General features: G+C 41.2%; 1 protein-coding gene across 2 annotated transcripts in view; it reads left to right on the forward strand.

The window, feature by feature from the left end:
- The window catches only part of SLC35F5 (solute carrier family 35 member F5), a 178,590-nt gene that overhangs the window by 51,771 nt on the left and 103,811 nt on the right, over positions 1–23,008 (forward strand). Inside the window, exons 4-5 of one of the 2 annotated variants that reach the window (XM_060107151.1) lie at positions 6,943–7,136; positions 22,416–22,490. The exons of the other annotated variant lie outside the window; for it this stretch is intronic. The gene's annotated coding sequence lies outside the window, so the exon portion shown is untranslated. The remainder of the gene's footprint in view (positions 1–6,942; positions 7,137–22,415; positions 22,491–23,008) is intronic. 2 annotated transcript variants of the gene reach the window in all.

Raw genomic sequence — 23,008 nt, forward strand, 5'->3', positions numbered from 1 at the left:
ATATTGACAAACCCACAGAGAATGAAAATATAAGAGAGAGACAGATGTGAGCAAAGAAGGGGACGTAATTAGAGAAATAGCAGAGATTTTTTAAAATTATAAATGAATAGTATAAGGAACTTTTTGCCAATAAATTGGAAGCCAAAAGAAAGTGTGGGGCTTCCCTGGTGGCGCAGTTGTTGAGAGTCTGCCTGCTAATGCAGCGGACACGGGTTCGAGCCCTGGTCTGGGAGGATCCCACATGCCGCGGAGCAACTAGGCCCGTGAGCCACAGCTGCTGAGCCTGCACATCCGGAGCCTGTGCTCCGCAACAAGAGAGGCCGCGACAGTGAGAGGCCCGCGCACCGTGATGAAGAGTGGCCCCCGCTTGCCGCAGCTAGAGAAAGCCCTCGCACGGAAACAAAGACCCAACACAGCAAAAATTAATTAATTAATTAATAAACTCCTACCCCAACATCTTAGAAAAAAAAGTTAAGAGAACTAGCATTTACTGAGTACCTACCAGGAGCTAATTATTTAAAAAAATAAAAATTAGAAAAAAAGTGTATTTTTCTAGAAAACAAAAATTAACAAAATTGCCCCAAAGAATGAATGAAACAATACCCAACAAAGAAATGGAAAGTAGTCAGGACTCTCCCAGTACTCCTCTCTCCACTTACAAAAAGAGAAGGTGCGGACAATTTTACGGTGTATTTTAACAGCCCTTTAAAGAAATGATCATCCAAAGTTTTTAGCGATTTACAAGGAGAAAGAGGAAGAGAAAGAAAGCCATGAACTTTATTTTATAAAGATATAATTACCTTGACACCAAGATGGGGCAAGGACAATACAAGAAAAGGAAATTAAAGATGAAATTTTTCTAAGTAAAATATTACCAAAGAGGCCTTTTTAGTCTGAGTCACAGTGGATTCTATTTGCCATGTGGAAGTAGAACGAAGGCAGAGGGAGTCTTACCTCAGTGGAACTGCTGTGTCCTCCTTACTGACCAGTTTCCCAGATGATGAAGAGTGGGGCATCCCCTAACATGCAAAGACAATTGTTTTAAATTGGATCCTTCTATGACCTGAAGAAATGTGTTCTTATTTCCCAGTGCCATTACCACTGATACTTTGCTATTCTTCTTGATCTTAGGTAGGGTGGAACATGCCCAAGTTACTGTTCACATTATAACCTCACCAGGATACCGTACAGCCAATACTAGATTACCTGAAGCTGCAAGAATTTTGCTGGAACCAATGACTCCAAGCTCCTTCTACAGCAAATTGCACAACAGGACTGCTTTTGGTTTGAGCTGCTTTTGTTCCTCCTCTTTGGTCACATGCCTTATTTTTTCTATTTTTATAGTCAACGCTTGGCTAAGTAGCAAGTTCACAAAAGGTTCTTGCAGGCTGTCATTTATCAAAATCTGTTTTCGTTTTAATTAATTAGTTAATTTAGTCTTCTTTATGCTGTGGATAAAAAGGCTCCCTGTATCAGAGATGGTACTTAATATGTTTTAGCTTTTCCTGCTTTTCAACAATAATCCAGTTGATAAGAGTTTTAAGAGCCATTTTATTTTATAGAATATATATAATTATATAATTTGCTATTTGCGTATTGAATAGTCATTAGGAATAAGGGCTTTGGAGTCAGAAAAGGTGGGATTCAAGTCTTGGTTCTTATAGAAAATGGTCTGGTTTTTTTTTGTTTTTCGCCACCCTATGCGCCATACAGGATCTTAGTTCCCCAACCAGGGTTCAAACCCGTGCCCCCCTGCATTGGGAGCACGGAGCCCTAACCACTGGACCGCCAGGGAAGTCCCCCCAGTTGTTAATAGAGGTTCCCTCTGGCATGGGGCAGGCACTCCACTTTTACTTTACCACCCCCCCGGATTATTTTAATGAGCATGTATAACTTTTGTAACTTGAAAAGAAGAGAAGGGAAGGAAAGGAATAGGAAGAGAGCTAATTTCTGTGACCTGAGGCAAACCATTCTGCCTCTCTGTACTGCAGGTTACTCATGCATTCCATGGAGAATAGTGAAGGGTTATGATGAGGAATACAGGAGATAATGCATATAAAGCATTTTGCACTTCACTTGGCACAAATTCAGCATCCAGTAACTGTTAGCTCTTACCCCTAGGCAAAGTGCTTAACTCAATATCTGGCATGTATTAAGTGCTCCAAAAATGGTAAGTAGTCGAACAAACAAGCAAAAAATGGCAGGTATTCTTCCTTTTTTCTTCCAGTTTTACTGAGATATGATTGACATACAGTAATGTGTAAGTTTAAGGTGTACAGCATAATGATTTGACTTACATACATCATGAAATGATGACCACGGTAAATTTAGTGAGCACCCATCATCTCCTATAGATACAAAATTAAAGAATAGAAAAACATTTTTTCCTTGTGATGAGAACTCTTAGGGTTAATTCTCTTAACTTTCATATACATAACATACAGCAGTGTTAGTTGTGATTACCTCCCTAGTACTGATTTATCTTCTAACTGGAAGTTTGTACCTTTTGACTGCCTTCATCCAGTTCCCCTTTCCAGCCCCGCCCCCCACCTCTGGTAACCACAATCTGATTTCTTTTTCTATGAGTTTGTTTGTTTGTTTTTGAAGTAAAATTGACCTACAACACTATGTTAGTGCACAGCGTAGGGATTCAGTATTTCTTAAATTTCAAACTGGTCACCACAATAAGTGTAATTACCATCTGTCACATACAAAGATATTACATAATTACTGACTATATTCCCTACACTGTGCATTTCATATCCACTCACTTATTTTGTAACTGGAGGTTTGTACCTCAATCTCCCTCACCTATTTCTCTCCTCTTCCCAACCCGACTCCAAATGGTAGGTATTCTTACTAACTGTATTTTTTTTTTTTTTTTGCGGTACGCGGGCCTCTCACTGTTGTGGCCTCTCCCGTTGCGGAGCACAGGCTCCGGACGCACAGGCCCAGCGGCCATGGCTCACGGGCCCAGCCGCTCCGCGGCATGTGGGATCTTCCCGGACCCGGGCATGAACCTGTGTCCCCTGCATCGGCAGGCGGACTCTCAACTACTGCACCACCAGGGAAGCCCCACTAACTGTATTTTTAAATTTTATTTTGCTCATTCTTTTTTATGGCTAGAAGGTTTTTCCTTGTATTTTTCTTTGAGCTATTTTCAGTTGGTTCTTTGTTTTAAAGAAAAGCTAGGGGCTTCCCTGGTGGCGCAGTGGTTGAGAGTCCGCCTGCCAATGCAGGGGACACGGGTTCGTGCCCCGGTCCGGGAAGATCCCACATGCCACGGAGCGGCTGGGCCCGTGAGCCATGGCCGCTGAGCCTGCGTGTCCGGAGCCTGTGCTCCGCAACGGGAGAGGCCACAACAGTGAGAGGCCCGCGTACCGCAAAAAAAAAAAAAGAATGAAAGAAAGAAAAGATAGGCCCAAATTGAAGGACAGTCTTCGAAGTAACTGGCCTAGACTGTTCAAAAGTGTTAATGTCGTGAAAATAAAGGAAGATTGAGAAGCTATTAATGCTAGTTATTTCTGATATAGATCATTGAATATTCATTAATATCTGAAATTATATTAAAATAATTAGTTACTAAATAAATGTAGATAATGTAGAAACACTGTGATCCATTGCTAATAGGATGTAAATTGATATGACTTCCCTGAAGGATACTTTAGCCCCACCTTTCAAAAACAGAAATGCACACACCCCTTGACCCAGAAATTCCACTTCTAAGAAATTATCCTGCAGAGATGCTTCTATTGGAGTAAAATGAAATGATACAAATGAAATGGTATATTAATTGTATGAGCAAAGTTTAGAAACTCACTGGACCATCAGTAATGGGATGCTTAAATAAATTATGATATACTCATACAGTAGAGTAAAATGGACTTAATAGACTGCTTTAAATATACTTTTCTGGAAGTAATTCCAAGAGAAGGGAAGTTAAGAGAATAAGGCAAAGTATAGAACATTGGGCAGAATGTGTCCCCATTTGTGTGGGGGGAAAATGTATGTATGTATGCAAGTATATACATTGATTTTATATGCAACTATTTGTATTTTATATGTACATGTACATATATTTGTATACTTACATATGTCTATATACATACTTTTTAATACAGTCATATATGTATGTATTTGTAAATGCATAGAATTAGGAAAACTATGAGCTCCAGAGAGGAGACTGAGTTACCAGGAGACAGAGGGTGGGTGAGACTTATTTACCTTGGTATATACCATTTTGTGTTTTTTGTGTTTGGGACAGTATACAGGTATTACCTATGAAAAAAAAACCCAAAACTAAAGAATATGGAGACAATGCAGAATGTTGGAGAGCCAATCTGAAATCAGTTGGAAGGAGTGAACATTTGTCAACAGAGTGAGTGCAAGCAGATGGAAAGAGAACTGTACTGAACAATTCTCCAAATATAGAAACAGTCTACTGGAGAAAGTCAGACAAACATGGTGTGTCCAAAAATCTGTTTCCAGTTTAAAGCTTATCTTTTTATGGAGTGTGAATTTTCACATGACCCATTTCTTCTTTTTTTTTGCAAAACTAAGGTAAAGGGGTTGATTTTATTGTATATGAATTAAACTTCAATTAAAAATATAATGAATTTTTAAGAAGTTAATGATGAGGACACATTCATACCATGGAATACTGCTCAGCAATAGAAAGTAAGGAATTACTGATACACACACAAGTTGGATGAATCATCAAGGCATCGTGCTAATTGAAAACAACTTGTCTCAAGAGGTTCCATGCTGTAAGATTCCATTTATATGGCTTTCTCAGAGACAAAACTGTAAAAAGGAAGACAGATCAGTGGTTTTCAGCGACTAGGAGTGAGTGACTGTAAAGGGATGGTAGGAGAGAGTCTTTTTTAGAGGGTGGGTGACGGGATTGTTCTGTCCCTTGCTCATGGAGGGTAGCTGCGTGAATCTATACATGTGGTAACATTCATAGCACCTTACCTCAAAAGAAAATATCAAAATAACTATATGATAATTTATAAAATAAAAATGTTTTAGGTTAAAACACACACACACACCCCAAAATGTGGGGATTCTTGCAAGAGCATAGCTCCAAGGTAGAGTTCATAATTTTAGCATTTACATTTTGATTCTGTACCAAGGGTCAACAGGGTTTTGCTGGTGGTTTGAAATTGTAGTCCCATTGTCCTTTTCAACATGGTAACCTTAACCCTCTCCATGATTCTCTCAGAAAAAGTCAGGAAGTAATTCCAGGATCTCATCATTACCAGAACCCAGTGGCTACACACAGTACTTTCCCTCCCATGTGAATGTGCCAGCCTCGTAGACATTGGTGGATGGTCACGACATACCCAGTAACACCGTTTCACAGTTCATCGTTACAACACACCCCAGGTGCTGGCATGAAGATAACTCAACAGAAGTGAAGAACCACAGATTCTAGGGCAGTGTCAGATCTAGAAAAGCAATGGCAGCAGCAGTTCCTTTTCCCACAGTGGCTTAGCAGCTTCACGACGCTCCAAGGTAGAGAGGAAGATCAAGTCAAAGGGGCCTTCTTGAAGACAAGGCATGAGATACCAGAGGTCACCTTTGTTCCTGGTGGTGACACTCCACAAGTGTTTGCTGATAGAAGCTATTACACGGTCTCCCCACTTCCTACCTAAGCAGTCAAAAGTTAGCTCTTTTCTTGGAGACGTAGATAGAGCAAAAATCCTACCTAGCATTTTTTTCCTTTTTTTAATCCTATGTATTTATTTTTTAATGGAAGCATAGTTGATGTACAATATTGTGTTAGTTTCAGGTGTACAGCAAAGTGATTCAGTTACATATGTATGATTTTTTTCAGATTATTTTCCATTATAGGTTATTACAAGATATTGGATATAGTTCCTGTGTTTCACAGTAAATCCTCGTTGCTTATCTATTTTATACACAGTAATCTGTTAATCCCATACTCCTAATTTATCCCTCCCCCCTTCCTCTCCCCTTTGGTAACCATAAATTTGTTTTCTATGTCTGTGACTCTGTTTCTGTTTTGTATATAGATTCATCTGTATTATTATTTAGATTCCATGTAGAAGTGATATCATATGATATTTGTCTTTCTCTGTCTGACTTACTTCACTTAGTATGATACTCTCTAGGTCCATCCATGTTTCTGCAAATGTCATTATTTCATTCTTTTTTTTTAAGATTCCTTTCCCTTTTTTTTAATTTGTAATATTTATTTATTTGTTTATTTATTTATTTATTTTGGCTGCGCTGGGTCTTAGTTGCGGCCTGCGGGACCTTTAGTTGCAGCATGTGGGCTCTTAGTTGCAGCATGCGGGCTCTTAGTTGCAGCATGCGGGATCTAGTTCCCTGAACAGGAATCAAATCCAGGCCTCCTGCATTGGGAGCATGGAATCTTAACCACTGGACCACCAGGGAAGTCTCTGTTTCATTCCTATTTATGGCTGAGTCATATTCCATTGCATATATGTACCACATCCAGCGGCCATGGCTCACGGGCCCAGCCGCTCTGCGGCATGTGGGATCTTCCTGGACCGGGCCACGAACCCACGTCCCCTGCATTGGCAGGTGGACTCTCAACCACTGCGCCACTAGGAAGCCCTACCACATCTTCTTTATCCATTCATCTGTTGATGGACACTTAGGTTGCTTCCATGTCTTGGCTATTGTAAATAGTACTGCAATGACTATTGGCATGCATTTATCTTTTTGAATTAGAGTTTTCTCCGGTTATCTGCCCAGGAGTGGGATTGCTGGATCATATGGTAACTCTATGTTTAGTTTTTAAAGGAATCTCTATAGTGGCTGCATCAACTTACATTCCCACCAACAGTGTAAGAGGGTTCCCCTTTCTCCACACCCTCTCCAGCATATATTATTTGTAGTATTTGTATATTTTCCCTTTCATAACCTACTTATTTTACACATTTGTCCTAGACTTCATCCCAAATAACCCTAGAAAAAGCCACTTGTTATGGAGCAAAATGGGCCGGTGGTTCGAATTATCCCTCCACTGAGGAAGAAACTATCCTGAGAAGGCTGCATAAAGTACTTCCTGGTTGAAAGGGCTCTGGTGTGAGCGTCTTGAATTTGAATCCCAGCTCTGAAATGTATCAGTTGTGCGACCTTAAGTAAGTAACTAAACTTCTCTGGCCTCAGTTTTCTTAATTATAGGTGCTAAAGGGACTTACTGAACTGGGCATAAGATTAAATGACATAATGCCTATAATGCGTCTAGTACGAGGATTAATGAGACTTCATGCGTATTCAGGACGTGTGAACCATTTTCACACGGGAGGTCATTAATGTGACCAGGAGGGGTGGGAGGTTCCAGGAAGGTGTTTAAATCCCTTTTGCCGCCCAGTTCCTCTGCTGTGTTTAGGGTGACCTACCACATTCCCAGTACAACTTGGCCTGCTTCCCTGCTAGGCTGGTTCCCCTCCCCTTATGTCCTTTGCTGAGCTGCCAGTCAGTCTGGGAAACTAATCATCATCACAGAGATGTTAGTGACTTTATTTGACTTCTCCACTTAGAGAGTGGTGGCTTAAGAAGTGTACTTTAGGCTCAGAGCAGCTGGGGCCAACCAGCAGCCTTCAGGTAATACCTCTTTTCATACAGGTCAGCCCCGCAGCCTGGGCTGTGAGTTGGACACCCACCTTACACTACCGGCTGGTTGGGTAGGTGGGTGAAGCCACCCTTCTCATGCTCCAGGGTCCTTGTGCACATGGATGACACCCATCTTTCTACTTCCCTTCCTTTCCTTTCCTTTCCCTCCCAGATCAGAGTGCAAGTAGTAGGGCTCATTAAAGCTTTATAGGGATAGTGCCAATAAAGAACTTCAGGAACTGGGCTTGGTCTGGAGAAGACTTATTAGTTAAGGTCAACTGTATGCTCTGGGAGTCTTTAGGTGGCCACTGTTTCCACTGGTGTTTAATATTTATTGCTTCCTCCTAATCTTTGAGCTGCTATCTTGCCAGATTTAGGAAGACTGGGGACACAGTCCTCTAAATGTTTGTTTTCTACCACATAATATATTTACTCTTTGGCTTGAAATTTTGAGTTTTGTGTTTCTTATATAAATTAGGAATAAAAAATAAATAAAAATCACTACTGCTTTCCAGCCAAACATAGATTATTGTGCAACAGTATACTATGTATAAGAATATCATAGGAAATTGGAAGGGTTATTCCTAGATGAAATTGACACAACACAATGATAACACAGTATTAATAATGGAACCATGAAGGAAAAAAGAATCCATAAGTCTCCAGAACCAATGAACATGATGGTACACAGCAAGGGGGAATTAAGGCTGCAGATGGAATAAAGGTTGCCAAGGGGTAAGAAGTGGATTTATGTAGACATATGTTGCCACATCCCTTTCCTATTCAATTGTTCCCTAAAAAAACATATTTCTCTCCTTCACCTGCACATGTACTTTCTATTCTCAGTCCTTTCAAATATGCCGTATTCTCTTCCAACCTCAGGGCCTTTGCTCATTCTCTCATCTACTGGTTAAGTTCTGTTGTTCCTGAGATCACAATTTCAGGTTGATTCTTTCAGGAAGTCTTCCCTCATTTCCTCCACTATAAGATTACCATAGCAGTACTTCCCTGGTGGCACACTGATTAAGAATCCTCCTGCCAACGCAGGGGTCACGGGTTCGAGCCCTGGTCCGGGAAGATCCCACATGCCGCGGAGCAGTGAAGCCCATGCGCCACAGCTACTGAGCCAGCGTGCCACAACTACTGAAGCCCACATGCCTAGAGCCTGTGCTCCGCATCAAGAGAAGGCACTGCAATGAGAAGCCCGTGCACTGCAATGAAGAGTAGCCCCAGCTTGCCACAACTAGGGAAAGCCTGCACGCAGCAACGAAGACCCAAGGCAGCCAAAAAAAAAAAAAAACAGATTACCATAGCAACCTGTGTGTCTTCATCTTGGTATTTCTCACACTGAATTGTAGGCTGTTTGCCTGCTAGGATCACCTCCCTCCTCCAAGACTGAGAGCTCTATTAGGTAGGGGATATTTCAGATTTTTTCATTATTGTGTCATCAGCACCTAGCACTACCTGGCACAGAGTCGGAACAATACATATCTGTCGAAAAAAGATCTCTCCATCCTATGGCAAAAGCAATAAATATGTAAACTTGGCTGACTATTGACTCTTTTCCAAATGCCTGAAATCTGAGAGCGCAAAGCAGTTTTTATATCTGAATGCCACATAGCAAAGAAGGGGCTCTCTTTGAAGTTAGTGGGCCCAGAGAGAGTCTGTTATCAATAGACCTACCTCCTACCTGCTGCTGGAGGAATTTGCCACAATTCTGAAGAGTATCCAAGAAGATACGGTTCCCGGAAAAATCAAACCAGTGATCTTTCCAGAGCCCCTCCTTTTAGGAACCCAGTACAATCCGTCTATTCATCTTTCTGGTAATGATTTTTTTTTTTCCTCCTCAAAGCACTCAATTCATTTTCCGTCGCTGGCATGTAATCCAGAAATAATAGAGGTCAGCCTAGTATAACTCATATCCGAAAAGGGAAAGTGCCGACACCCTGAAAGAAAAGCTCTGAATTAAGTATTCCCAAAAATAAATCGGGGGATATGAAAAGGCCTATTCAGTAGATGATGCCTCTTTTTGTTGTTTATTATAAACATGGTTCCCCAATAGAAGGAGTTACATTTGAAAACACTGCTCTGGGAGTCTTTGTGATTATATCCCAGGACTCAAATCTGAACATTTCTTCTTATTCTATTTTCTAATAAAGCTTTACTCAGAGGTGCTAAAATTTGAACCCATTTTTAAAAACCCTAAACTCCCACTGTGTGGTGTGTGCAGTCAAAGCCAATGACCAGAGCCCCGGTGAACATGTAACGTGAGCAAGAAATAAACCTTTTTTTGTTGTTTTAGCCACTGGGATTGGGGGGGGGGGTTCTTTGTTTCTATAAAAGGAGTGATAATTTCCTGTCAACCCTTTGAATTCAAACCTTGTTGAGTAGTGGACACAAGAATCAGACAGTTGGAGAACAAAATACTCAAAGGGCCAGTTTGGAGAATGGAACGTATATATTAACCAAAATCGGATTCCCTAACAGCTTTCCCTCTAGATTGACCCTCCCCATCCCCAACTGCAAGGCTCCCCATTCCAAGGCCAGATCCTGACATAGAAAGCTTACCTCAGGGAGAAACAGAATGAGAGATTCTTAAGGAGAATCTACCGGCAGAGAAGTAACAATGAAGCACAGGGGCTAAGCTGAGCATGCCCAGTGCCTGCTTCCCCTGACCAGTCAGGAAGGCACCTGTCCAGGGGAAGAGTTCCCATCCTTCCCCTTCCTAGGGTGGAAAAACCCACAGTTGAAACAATGGAATGTTGATCCAGTTAATAAGCACAAGGGCAAAAGCTAAAGAAACTCACAGGGCCTTCTTTCACCTAGTTTTGAAAATGACCGGTATTGTAGACACTAAATTCATGCATTGTGGGCGCTGTCCTGGGAGATAGTGTGCAAGGCCGTCTATCTTCAGGGAAAGCAGGACCCTGCACTGTTTCTGGGATTGTGGGAAGCTGGGTCCAAAAAGCCGTATCTGGATGATAATAGGTTGATTTGAGCTCTAAGACCACCTCTGAAGGAGAAAAAGTACCAAAGGACAGCCTGGATGGAGAAATGTGAAATAAAAAGAGACAGGCCAGGGCCTCCCTGGTGGCGCAAGTGGTTGAGAGTCCGCCTGCCGATGCAGGGGATACGGGTTCGTGCCCCGGTCTGGGAGGATCCCATATGCCGCGGAGCGGCTGGGCCCGTGAGCCATGGCCGCTGAGCCTGCGCGTCCGGAGCCTGCGCGTCCGGAGCCTGTGCTCCGCAACGGGGGAGGCCACAACAGTGAGAGGCCCGCATACCGCAAAAAAAAAAAAAAAAAAAAAAAAAGAGACAGGCCTGTTACTTTGGCTTAGTATAAAGAAAGGGCTCTGGGCCTGATTAGAGGCATATCAGCCTCAGGCATTGTAGAAGCTTTACCCCATTTGCCTTCCTCAGCTGCTGCTTCCCTCATTTACCAAATGAATGGTGTTTTAGAGCTACGTATTTAAATCTGGGATTTCATTGTGGGCTTGGTTATAGAAGAAGTATGGAATTTAGCTTTAAGTTCATGGCAAGGAAGTGAATTGCTGAGGAGACGGGACACCAGTTTTAAGCAGGGGGAGAAGTATGATGTCATGACACCTTGGAAAAAACAACCAGCTCATCCTGTGATTGTCATGTGGGATTTATCAGTTGAGTAACAAACACGTGTTTGACTTCCAAACCAACAAAATGCCTTTGGCCTCTACCAAGTTGTAAAACACACACACAGACACACACACTCTTAGAGAAAGTCAGGATAATTGCGATTAATGATAGCTGATTGATAGATAGATAGATAATAGGGAGGAAGGAAGGAAGAAGGAATGTTTCTTTTAACAGTTTATAAACTATATAACAAATTGAGTCATTTTTGGTCAAATGCCTTTTTTATGTGTAACAGCTAAGAAACCACGAGGTCATCATGTGAAAAGGAAGAGTCTGGCATTACATCTTAAATAGTCATTATCTTCCTTGCATGAATATAGGGGAAAAGGTTTTCATATTAGTTTATTTTTGTCAAGCAATCTGCCTCCGCTGATCCTAAGACATCACTTGGATGAACTACACAGAAGCTAAGGAACTGCCAGGGTAGGCCTGCATCATGACTCTTGCTAGTGCAGCTCACTGTTTCTTTTGCATAAAGCTTTTCTACTATTTGTTCATTTCCTTCACAATTTTTTGTTTACTGTGTAGGAGCCTGAATGAAATTCCTGGAAAAGTATACTTAGGACCTATTTTCAGACGGCTGTTCTTTTTTTTTCCTCTGAGGTTCCCTAAACTCAAAACATTAATGTTTCTCATTGCATTGCATATGTTTCTCATAGGTTTTCTTAAATGTTAGTAGCTGATCATGAATGAATGTTATTTCTTCCCTGGAGACTATAAGTAGTTTAGTTTGGATGAATTAAATGATAATCCTTATCCTGATTGGTTAGATTTCAGTGTAGGTGTAGTTTATAAATTTTATTAAATGGATGTTTCAGAGAGCTACGGTTAGCGTCTATGAAATTTTTAGCCAGGGAAGCACATACATGCTTGAAAGCCTTCTTCATTAATGAACGCCTTTTATCAGTAGCTTTAATTTCAGGTTAGAATTTGTGATTTATTTGGTTTCTGTTTGTTGGCAACCATTCTTTTTATCATATAAATTTTGCTGTGACATACCAACATAGCTCTAATATGTGAATGAGACAGAACCCCACCAGTGAGATGTATTTTCTGATGGCTTTAAATCTGAATTATGGTTTGCTGTCTTGGATTATTTCTAAACTCTAGTCATTCTTCCAAGGTGGATAAGAGCAGCAATGGGCCCTAAGACCCCAGGGGAAAAGATGCGAGTCCACTTTCTGTAGTAAAAGATATTGTACTAATCTCTGCCCACTGTAGCTTTTTGATTACAAGAATAAATACAGATAGCTGCTCACTATAGGCTGTTTGCTCTATCTGTTCATCCTAGAATATTTAAACATCCCAATATTCCTGGCACTGAAGGGGGTTACTGGGACGTGGGACTTTCAGTGTTAAAACTGGTAAATTCTGGGTAAACCAGGACAAGTTGATCACCCTAGGTAGTTCCAAATTCAGAAAGATCGCAGTCCCTGATTTGGAGAATTCAGAGGTCTAACTACCATAATGGAAATACAGTGGATATGGAAATACAGTTCACTGGCTCCAGGTTTGCCTTAAAAGGACACAGGGAGACTGTATCTGTTCATGGCCCATAGAGGGTCAGGGCCTCCCCTCAAAAGTGCAACTTTCTTAACGGCTACCACACTTCTAAGGCTTCCTTCTTGGTGTAGTCTCTGGCCCTACAGACCATGTGGGTTGTCTTTACCTCCTTAAGTCTTTAATGGGTTTGCTGAAGATAAAAAATAACATCCTCAGCTATTGACTATTTAAGTAAGTGCTTCCTTCTTTTTTATTTTTTAACATGTTTATTGAAACATAATTCACATACCATACAATTCACTCATTTAAAGACCACAAATCAGTGGTTTTTAATGTATTCAGAGAATTTTACAACCATCTCCACAATCTAAGATCAGAAAATTTTCATCATTCCCAAAGGAAAGATTATACCTATTGGCAGTCACTTCAGATCCCTCTCTCCCTCCAGCCCTTGACAATGACTAATCTATTTTCTAGCTCTATCAATTTGCCTATTCTGGACCTTTCACATAAAGGGACTCATACAATATGTGCTCTTTTGAGCCTGACTTCTTTCAATTGGCATAGGTCTTCAATGGTCATTCATATATTAGTATTTCATTCCTATTTATAGCTGAATAATACTCGATTACATGCATACACCACATATTTTTACCCATTCATTCGTTGGTGAATATTTTGGTTGTATCCACTTTGGGGCTATTATGAATAATGGTGTTAATGCACATTCATGTAAAAATTTTTGTGTGGACTTATGTTTTCAATTCTTTTGAGTACACAGTAATGAGAAGAATTTCTGGGTCATATCATAACTCTATATTTAAACTTTTGAGGAACTCTCAGACTAATTTCCAAAGTGGTTGCCCCACTTTAAATTCCTACCAGCAGTGTATGAGGGTTCTAATTTCTCCATATCTTCACCAAGAGGATGTTATTGTCTCTATTTTTTATTTTAGGAATCCTAGTGAGTGTAAAGTGGTACCTATTATGGTTTTCTTTTTTTAATAATTTTTTTTTTTTGGCTGCATTGGGTCTTTTTTGCTGTGCGCGGGCTTTCTCTAGTTGTGGCGAGCGGGGGCTACTCGTTGCAGTGTGCGGGCTTCTCATTGCGGTGGCTTCTCTTGTTGCGGAGCACGGGCTCTAGGCACACAGGCTTCAGTAGTTGTGACACGTGGGCTCAGAAGTTGTGGCTTGCGGGCTTGAGAGCACAGGCTCAGTAGTTGTGACGCACAGGCTTAGTTGCTCCGCGGCATGTGGGATCTTCCCGGACCAGGGCTCGAACCCGTGTCCCCTGCATTGGCAGGTGGATTCTTAACCACTGCACCACCAGGGAAGTCCCCCTATTATGGTTTTGGTTTGCATCTCCCTGATGACTAATGATTTGGAGAATCCTTTCACATGCTTATTGGTCATTTGTCTATCTTCTTCGGAAACATGTCAATTCAAGCTGTCTTCTATTTAGCTAAATCAAATCAAACAAAAACGAAACAAAACAAAAAAATAGTACACATAAGGCGAACTAAGTTTTCAGCTGCAGAGTAGATAGACTTTTAGGTCTCCTGAGCATGCACTTTTCTGTCACTTCTCAGAAAAATTGATCTTCTGACAGCAGCATAGTTGCCACGGGACGTACCTCTGGCCCAGGTGCTCTACGGTGAGGTGATAAACATGCAAAATCCTTCACCCAGCAACTCCACTCAACTTCCGTGATAGGTCAGATTTAGAGTTCCTGGAGAACTGGTAGGATGCCAGTCAAGCTGGTCCTTAACCCCTCACTCATTTGTCAGTCCAAGCACGCAATTGTTTTTCCAATGGCAAGTCAGCAGGAAACGGTTGGTGAGTTCAGCGATGGGATGGACATTAGAAGACAGGAGAGACTTACTATCCATCATTGCGACGTTACCTGGTTGCATTTGGTGTTGGCAGGAATACGGACAGCTGTGTTACCTGAGAGAAGCAATACTTTGACATTCTTGACCATCAGTTCCTGTGATTTCGTTGTTCAGCTCAGTTAGAAAGCATTACAGAATATTAAGCAGAAAAGTCTGGATGTGTAGTAAGAAAGTTTAAAAGTCCTAGAATATTGAGTGGTGGATGAGCCCTATTGGGGAAAACTTTAGGGTGCCTTGAGGTGGCATAAAAGTACTGGGGCACATTTCAAAGGAAAGAGAGGATGCAGGGAATTGTGTCCACTGTTGATTCTGTCACACACCCAGACTGCAGACCAATAGAGGTCTTGTCAGATGATCCTTACCATTCCTGTCTAGCTCAGAAAAAGGCAGATTAGAAAGAACTGCTTTTAGAGGGCGGGAAATTGTGGAATCCATTCATCAGTAGTAGACAAAGGCTTCATTTGGGGCCCATCAATCCAGTAATCCTTCAGTTTGTAGCAGTCTGAAGGTTAGCAGATAACAGTCTTCTAAGAATTTCCCCTGGAGCTGGAAAAAGACAGTCTGAGCCTTGAGGCAGCTAATCAACCTCTTGGAAGAGATGGCTGGCTTTTCAATGCATCAGTATTTGTTTTCTTGCTCTTACATACAGAATTCAAGAGTGTAACCTGAATATGTAAAACTTTTTAACTGTAACAACAAAGGTAACACTTGGTTGAAAGGTTAAAAGATTCCAAATGTCTCTTGTCTTCCTAGGAATTCTTATCTACTTTGCTTTCCATTTCTCTGTTGATTTTTTTGAAACCCTCAAAGAAAAGTCACCTGCATACTCAACAGTAGGATATTATTTTTATCCCATAGGGTGAATTAATGACAAATAGAACACCAGGACCTAAAATATGGGGTCTCATCCCTTCTCTTTTTGAATGTCAATTCACAGTGTTTCTCCTTGTTTGCTGCCCCAAAACAAAATTTTATCTCTCCTGTTTTCTCTTTTTTCCAGTTTAGATAATGTTTGCTCTGTTAGCTATAATTCTATGATTTGAAGAAGAAATAAAGTTGTGGGCAATAAAAATGTCTTAGTTATATGATACTGTAATCTTCTGTAATGATTCTTTTAGCATTATTACATAATACTTTAGATTAATGATCTATAATAAATTTTTTTTTTTTTTTTTTTTTTTTTTTTTGCGGTATGCGGGCCTCTCACTGTTGTGGCCTCCCCCGTTGCGGAGCACAGGCTCCGGACGCGCAGGCTCCGGACGCGCAGGCTCAGCGGCCATGGCTCACGGGCCCAGCCGCTCTGCGGCATATGGGATCCTCCCAGACCGGGGCACGAACCCGTATCCCCTGCATCGGCAGGCGGACTCTCAACCACTTGCGCCACCAGGGAGGCCCTATAATAAAATTTTTAAATGAAGAGGACTTTTATTCCAAAAATCTATCAATTGTATTAATTTAAAATTAATGGATGCTCATTAAATTATTTTTTTAAAATTTACTGAGCACCTAATGTGTGCCAGGTATTTTTCTAACTGTTGGAGATAAAACAGTAAAAACAAAGGCCAACAATCTGAATAGGACCATATCTATTAAAGAAACTGAATCAATAATGAATAACTTTCAAATCAAAAAGCACCAGGCCCAAATGGGCTCACTGCAAATTCTACCGAATATTTAAGGAAAAAAAATCATCCAGTTCTCTACAATCTCTTTCAGAAAATTGAGGCCGAGGAAACACTTTCAAACTCACTCTATGAGGACAGCATTACCCTAATACCAAAACCAGACAAAGACATTACAAGAAAAATACTGTTAAATGGAATATGTATATATGGAATGGGATATTTATAAATGGAATATTTCCTGCCATATCAATAAACAAATGATGTCACAGTCATCAATGATTGCAGCCCTCCAACGTCAGCCGGTGAGCCCTGAGGAAACTCAGGGCTGAAAAGAATACCTGCCATCTAGCAGCCATCAGACGGCAGCCACCCACTGCGGTGAGCCCTGAGGAAACTCAGGATGTGAAAATCCAGGCCCCAGATAGCTGAGGTGCATAGCAAAGGAATGATTTCAGTGAGCCCAGACTCTTGCATCTTCCCATACACAGAAAAGTGCTAAATTCCTTAACTTGAGATATCTGGTTTTCTTTATTTAACAATAATCTTTTGATGTTCCCTGTTACCTGCTCTCTGTTGCAGAACTCTTATATATCCTGGCTCCTCCCCCCGCCTCTTCAGGAGCAGTTTCTCAGAGTTATTTGAAACACTGTCTCCCAGGCTGCAGTCCTCATTTTGCCCCAAGTAAAACTTAACTTGCACCTCTCACGTTGTGCATTTTTTTTAAGTCAACACTACAGACCAATCTCTCTCATGATCATAAAAGCAAAAATCTACAAAAATATTTGAAAATCCAATCCAACAAGGTATAAAAAAAATAATGCAACACAATCAAGTGGGATTCATTCTAGGTAAGCAAGGCTGATTCAGCATTCAAAAATCAATTGATGAAATGCTGAAGAAGGTGTGGAGAAAAGGGAACCCTCCTACACTGTTGGTGGGAATGTAAATTAGTGCAGCCACTATGAAAAACAGTATGCAAATTCCTTAAAAAAAATAGAAATAGGGCCTCCCTGGTGGCGCAAGTGGTTGGGAGTCCGCCTGCCGATGCAGGGGATGCGGGTTCGTGCCCCGGTCTGGGAGGATCCCATATGCCGCGGAGCGGCTGGGCCCGTGAGCCATGGCCGCTGGGCCTGCGCGTCCGGAGCCTGCGCGTCCGGAGCCTGTGCTCCGCGGCGGGGGAGGCCACAGCAGTGAGAGGCCCGCATACCGCAAAAAAAAAAAAAAAAAAAAAAAAAAAAAAAAAAAAATAGAAATAGCATATGATCCAGCAGTCCCACTTCTGGGCATATATCTGTAGGATGAAAACACTAATATGAAAAGATACATGCACCCCAGTGTTCATACATGGAAGCAACCAAAGTGACCATCAGCAGACGACTGGCTTAAGATGTGGTGCCACAACTATGAGTCCGCATGCCGAAACTAAGAGTCCACATGCTGCAACTAATAGTCTGCATGCCACAGCTAAGAGTCCGCATGCTGCAATGAAGATCCTGCCTGCCACAACTAAGACCCAGCACAGCCAAAATAAATAAATAAATGAATATTTTTTTAAAAAAAACCTCTCGACAATTCAGGAATAGAGGAGAAGTTCCTCAACTTGATAAAGAACATGGGCAAAAACCCTACAACTGGGACTTCCCAATGTTCTTCCCAGAAGAACATTGTTCCATTGTTCCATTTATTTGGTCCTTCCTTGATTTTATTCATCAGAGTTTTTCAGTTTTCTTCATTTAGCTCTTGGACATATTTTGTTGGATTTATATCTAAGTACTTCATTTTGAGTTGCTAATGTAAATAATAATGTATTTTTAATTTTAAATTCTTGTTCATTGCTGGTATATAGGAAAGTGATTGACTTTGTATATCATATATTAACCTTGTGTCCTGTGACCTTGCTATAATTGCTTATTAGTTCCAGAAGGTTTTTTGTTGATTCTTTCAGATTTTCTACGTAGATGATAATGTAATTTGTGAACAAGGACAGTTTTATTTCTCTCTTCCATTCTTATGCTTTTTCTTTTGTTTTCTTGTCTTATTGCATTAGTTAGGACTTTCAGTATCATGTTGAAAGCATTGATGAGCAGGGACACCTTTGTCTCATTTATGATCTTAGAGAGAAAGTGTCTAGTTTCTCACTATTAAGTATGATGTTAGTTGAGGTTGCTTTTTTAAAAATTATTTATTTATTTGGCCGCATTGGGTCTTAGTTGTGGTGCGTGGGCTCCAGAGCACGCAGGCTCAGTAGTTGCAGCACGTCGGCTCTCTAGTTGTGGTGTGTGGGCTCTAGAGCATGCGGACTTAGTTGCCCCATGGCATGTGGGATCTTAGTTCCCCGACCAGGGATCGAACCCGCATCCCCTGCATTGGAAGGCAGATTCTTAACCACTGAAAATTTATGTCTACACAAAAACCTGCACTCAGATATTTATAGCAGCTTCATTCATAATTGCCAAAACTTGGAACAACCAAGATGATCTTTCAGTGAAGGTGAATGAATAAATAACTGTGATACATCCAGACAATAGAATATAATTCAATGCTGAAAAGAAATGACAATGAAGTCATGGAAAGACATGGAGGAAACTTAAATATATATGAATATATATATATATATATATGCCTAAGTGAAAGAAGCCAATCTGCAAAGGTTACATACTATATGATTCCAATGATATGACATTCTGGAAAAGGCAAAACTATGGTGACAGTAAAAAGATTTCTTGTTGCCAGGGCTACAAGGGATGAATAGGCAAGGCATAGAGGAATTTAGGGCAGTGAAACTACTCGGTATGATTCCATAGTGGTGGATACCTGTCATTATCAATTTGCTCAAATACATAGAATGTACACCAAGAGTGAACCCTGAGGTAAACTATGGACTCTGGGTGATATGTACCGCAGATGGGGGATGTTGATAATGGGCAAGGCTACACGTGTGTGGAGGCTTAATTTTGCTATGAACATAAAATGGCTCTAAAAAGTTAAGTCTATTAAAAACAAAAGGGCCTCCCTGGTGGCGCAAGTGGTTGAGAGTCCGCCTGCCGATGCAGGGGATACGGGTTCGTGCCCCGGTCTGGGAGGATCCCATATGCCGCGGAGCGGCTGGGCCCGTGAGCCATGGCCGCTGAGCCTGCGCGTCCGGAGCCTGCGCGTCCGGAGCCTGTGCTCCGCAACGGGGGAGGCCACAACAGTGAGAGGCCCGCATACCGAAAAAAAAAAAAAAAAAAAAAAAAAAAAAAAAAAAACAAAAGCCAAAGCCTTGCCTTTGTGAAGCCAACTGTCAGGGATACAGCTGAGCTGGGAGAGAAAGCAAGCTGTCCTAGTAGCTGTTTAACACAAGCTGAAAATCAGAGTTAAACCTTTAATCACTTCTTGTGATGGAATAAGCAAGTGTCTAACACTGGAGCAAGTGCAGACTCCTTCCTGTTTTATTTCTCCCACGAAATGGTATTCCAGTGGGGGTCAGGTGGATCCGTGCAGATGTGGAGGTCTCCTGCAGTCTTATGGGAAAGTGGGGAGGATGGTGAAGTGAGGGAGGGGGCGCTGGGGTTAAGAGTGGAAAAGTAGCTGGTACCGAGTCAGAGCAAAGAAAGGGTATTCAAGGTTTTCCCCTCTTCCCCATAAGGAAGTCACAGCAGAGGTGCCTGCAGATCTCTGCCCAAGGCCTTAGATAAAGAAGTCTAGGAATGAAGACCCCAGGGCTAGGAGTGAAAGAGCATGACTTCCCGGGCCCGGGGGGCTCTGCGTCCTTGAGACTGTGTGGGGAAGGGTAGCTTCCCCCCACTCCCTCCCCACCACCCCGTGAGGCCTCCTGGCTTAAAGCATTTGTAATTACCTATGGTCAGGCCTGAAAAGTCACACATAGGTTTTTAATCAGGAGCTGGACTCCTCACTGAAATTGTAGACCATAAATGGGATAAACAAGTAAAATATAGGGCTGTATTAGATAGTGATACGTGCTGACCAAAAAATTAAATAAATAAAGCAGGGAGGCAGATAGGGAGTAAATGAGAATTTGCAGGTAAGTGTGTGATAGCAAGTTTATTTACTGTTTTAAATTAATTTTTATTGGAGTATAGTTGATTTACCATGTTGTGTTAGTGTCTGCTGTACAGCAAAGTGAATTAGTTATACGTATACATATATCTACTCTTTTTTAGATTCTCTTCCCATATAGGTCATTACAGAGTACTGAGTAGAGTTCCCTGTGCTATAGAGCAGGTTCTTATTAGTTATCTATTATATATATAGTAGTGTGTGTATGTCAATCCCAATCTCCCAATTTATCCCCCCCATATAGTAATTCTAGACAAAAGAAGATAGACGAGGCCTCCCTGAAAAGATGGCATTTGGTGAACGACTTTAGGAATTGAACCTTGCAGATACCTGGGAGAAGAGTGGGTCTTGCAGAGGGACCAGGAAGTACAGATTGCCTGAGATGGCAGCTTATGTGTTGTGTTGGAGGATGCCCACTTGTCTGCAGGGAGAGGAGTAGGAGATGGGGTCATGGTACCTAGAGCTAATGAGGGGTCCAGTCCTGCAGGGCCTGGTAGCCTCTGTAAGGATTTGGATTTTTTTCTCTGAGTGGAACGAGAAGCCACTGGGGATTTTGAACAGAGGAATGACATGATTTGACCCTCTCGAGGATAGATTCAGGAGGAGAGAAGGGGACATTAAGGGCAGAAGTCAGGAAACCCATTAGGAGGCTGCTATCATAATTTAGGAAGGAGATGGTGTTCACTTGGACCAGGATGGTGAACTGGAAAAAAGGAGAAATGGTTGGAGTTTGTATTTATTTTTAACACAATGCTCCACTTTATCAATTCTAAACACACCATTTTTCCTTCACACTTTGACATATCTGAAATCAGAATGCAGCTTCTATTGGGGTGGCATATTATGACTGCTATCAGCCACATGGCAGTCATGATGTCATTGTTAGCTAAAAACACTCCAGTGATAGCACCTGGTAATTGCCAAAATCAATGCACAGGTACGGGTATGTTGTGACAAATTCTGATTTTAAGTAAGGAAATTTTGAAGTTTAATATATTTGCTCAGAAACACATCATAAACGTGGCTTCTCTACATAACAAGACCTCATCCATTTGCACCTGGACATTAATTGTGTCCACATTTCTCCAGGCTTCCAGTCTGTGGCCTCCAATAAGCATAGCTGGCTGGTGCCAGAGTTAACTTCCTAAAAATCAAAGTTAACCATGTTGCTTGGTGCATTTAAGTTTCTGGTGCTGTGGTGGCTACAGAATCCATTCCAAACTCTTCAGCTTCACACAAGACCCTCATAATCTGCTTCCCACCTAATTTTTCCAGCCTTTTATCTCACACTCCCTAACTGGTACTTCCTACTTAAGCTATGCTAAACTCTCAGTTTTCAGTGTGGTCAGAACGTTGTCCCAGCTGCACACCTTTACTCCTGTTTCCTCTGCCTTTCTTCTAACAGCTGCTCATCCTACAAACTCATATGTCACCTCCTTTTCAAAACTTTTTTGACCCTCCAAGCAAACTTAATTATTCATCTTCTCACAAAACATGCTGCATTAAAACGCAGGTCATCTGTTTACTCATTTATCTCCTTCAGGAGGCTATGAGTTGAGGACCTCATTCATTTTTACCACACAAAATCCTCTGAACATAGTAATATACTTGGCATGGAACAGGTATGCAATATTTGTTTGAGTCTATTTTTATTACGTTGGATTTGATGAACCAAGGTTGCCTTTTCTGCAAAATGTAGATAGTACTAGAACCTACCGCATAAAGGTGTTTTAGGAGTTTTGAAGTTTACGTAAAATAATACATACACTGAGTACAAAGAGCAGTGCTTGGTACATAAGTCCTCAATAAGTGCTTGCTCTTTTAAAATTTTGTACTGCAGGGACTTCCCTGGCAGTCCAGTGGTTAAGACTTCATGCTTCCACTGCAGGGGACACGGGTTCCATCCCTGGTGGGGGAACTAAAGTACTGCATGCCGCACGGTGTGGCCAAAAAGAAAAAATTGTATTGCAATGTGACTAATGTTACTATTACACTTTAAATTATCATATCGTATTTTTAATCTCACCTGAAAATTGTAACATCTATTTTTAAGTCTTAGAATGGGATCTGTTGCATCACAGAAACTTCTGGTGTGTTCAACAAGAAAGGAAAGCAGTGAAAAGAGGAGGTAACCCCATTCTATTTCTCTCTTGGTGACCAAGTGCTGGGATCTACGATTATTTAAAGATTCTAAATATAGAGTGCTGATGACCCAAAAGCTCTTCTCAAATTTCATTTTTTCTAATAGCTTCTGAAAAAATACTCCCAGGAGTATCAAGTCTTAGTGTCAAGTTAGGTAGTTTATGCAATTTACTGTAGTGTATTACATCTTATCACGTTGACTTTATCTCACAGGAGTCTATTCATGTCCATTCTGCTTTGGTCATGCAAAATGCATTATCCAATTACTTATTTAGTCTCTTTGCTAATTTAATTCATTTGGTTAAATCACTAGAACTGACGTTGTTGGGTCTCTGTCAATTCTGACTAAAATGCATGACCCTGATCAGTACTTTCATGTGTACTTCCTTCTATGACTTAGGAATTTTCCTGTTGCTGAATTGACAGTGATGAATTTTAATAGAAGATTATGAAATTCCCCTAAGGCTTTTAAACAAAACTCCTCAATAAATTCATCTTGACTGG

Source organism: Mesoplodon densirostris, chromosome 8 (genome assembly GCF_025265405.1).
Source record: "Mesoplodon densirostris isolate mMesDen1 chromosome 8, mMesDen1 primary haplotype, whole genome shotgun sequence".
Lineage (NCBI taxonomy): Eukaryota > Metazoa > Chordata > Mammalia > Artiodactyla > Ziphiidae > Mesoplodon > Mesoplodon densirostris.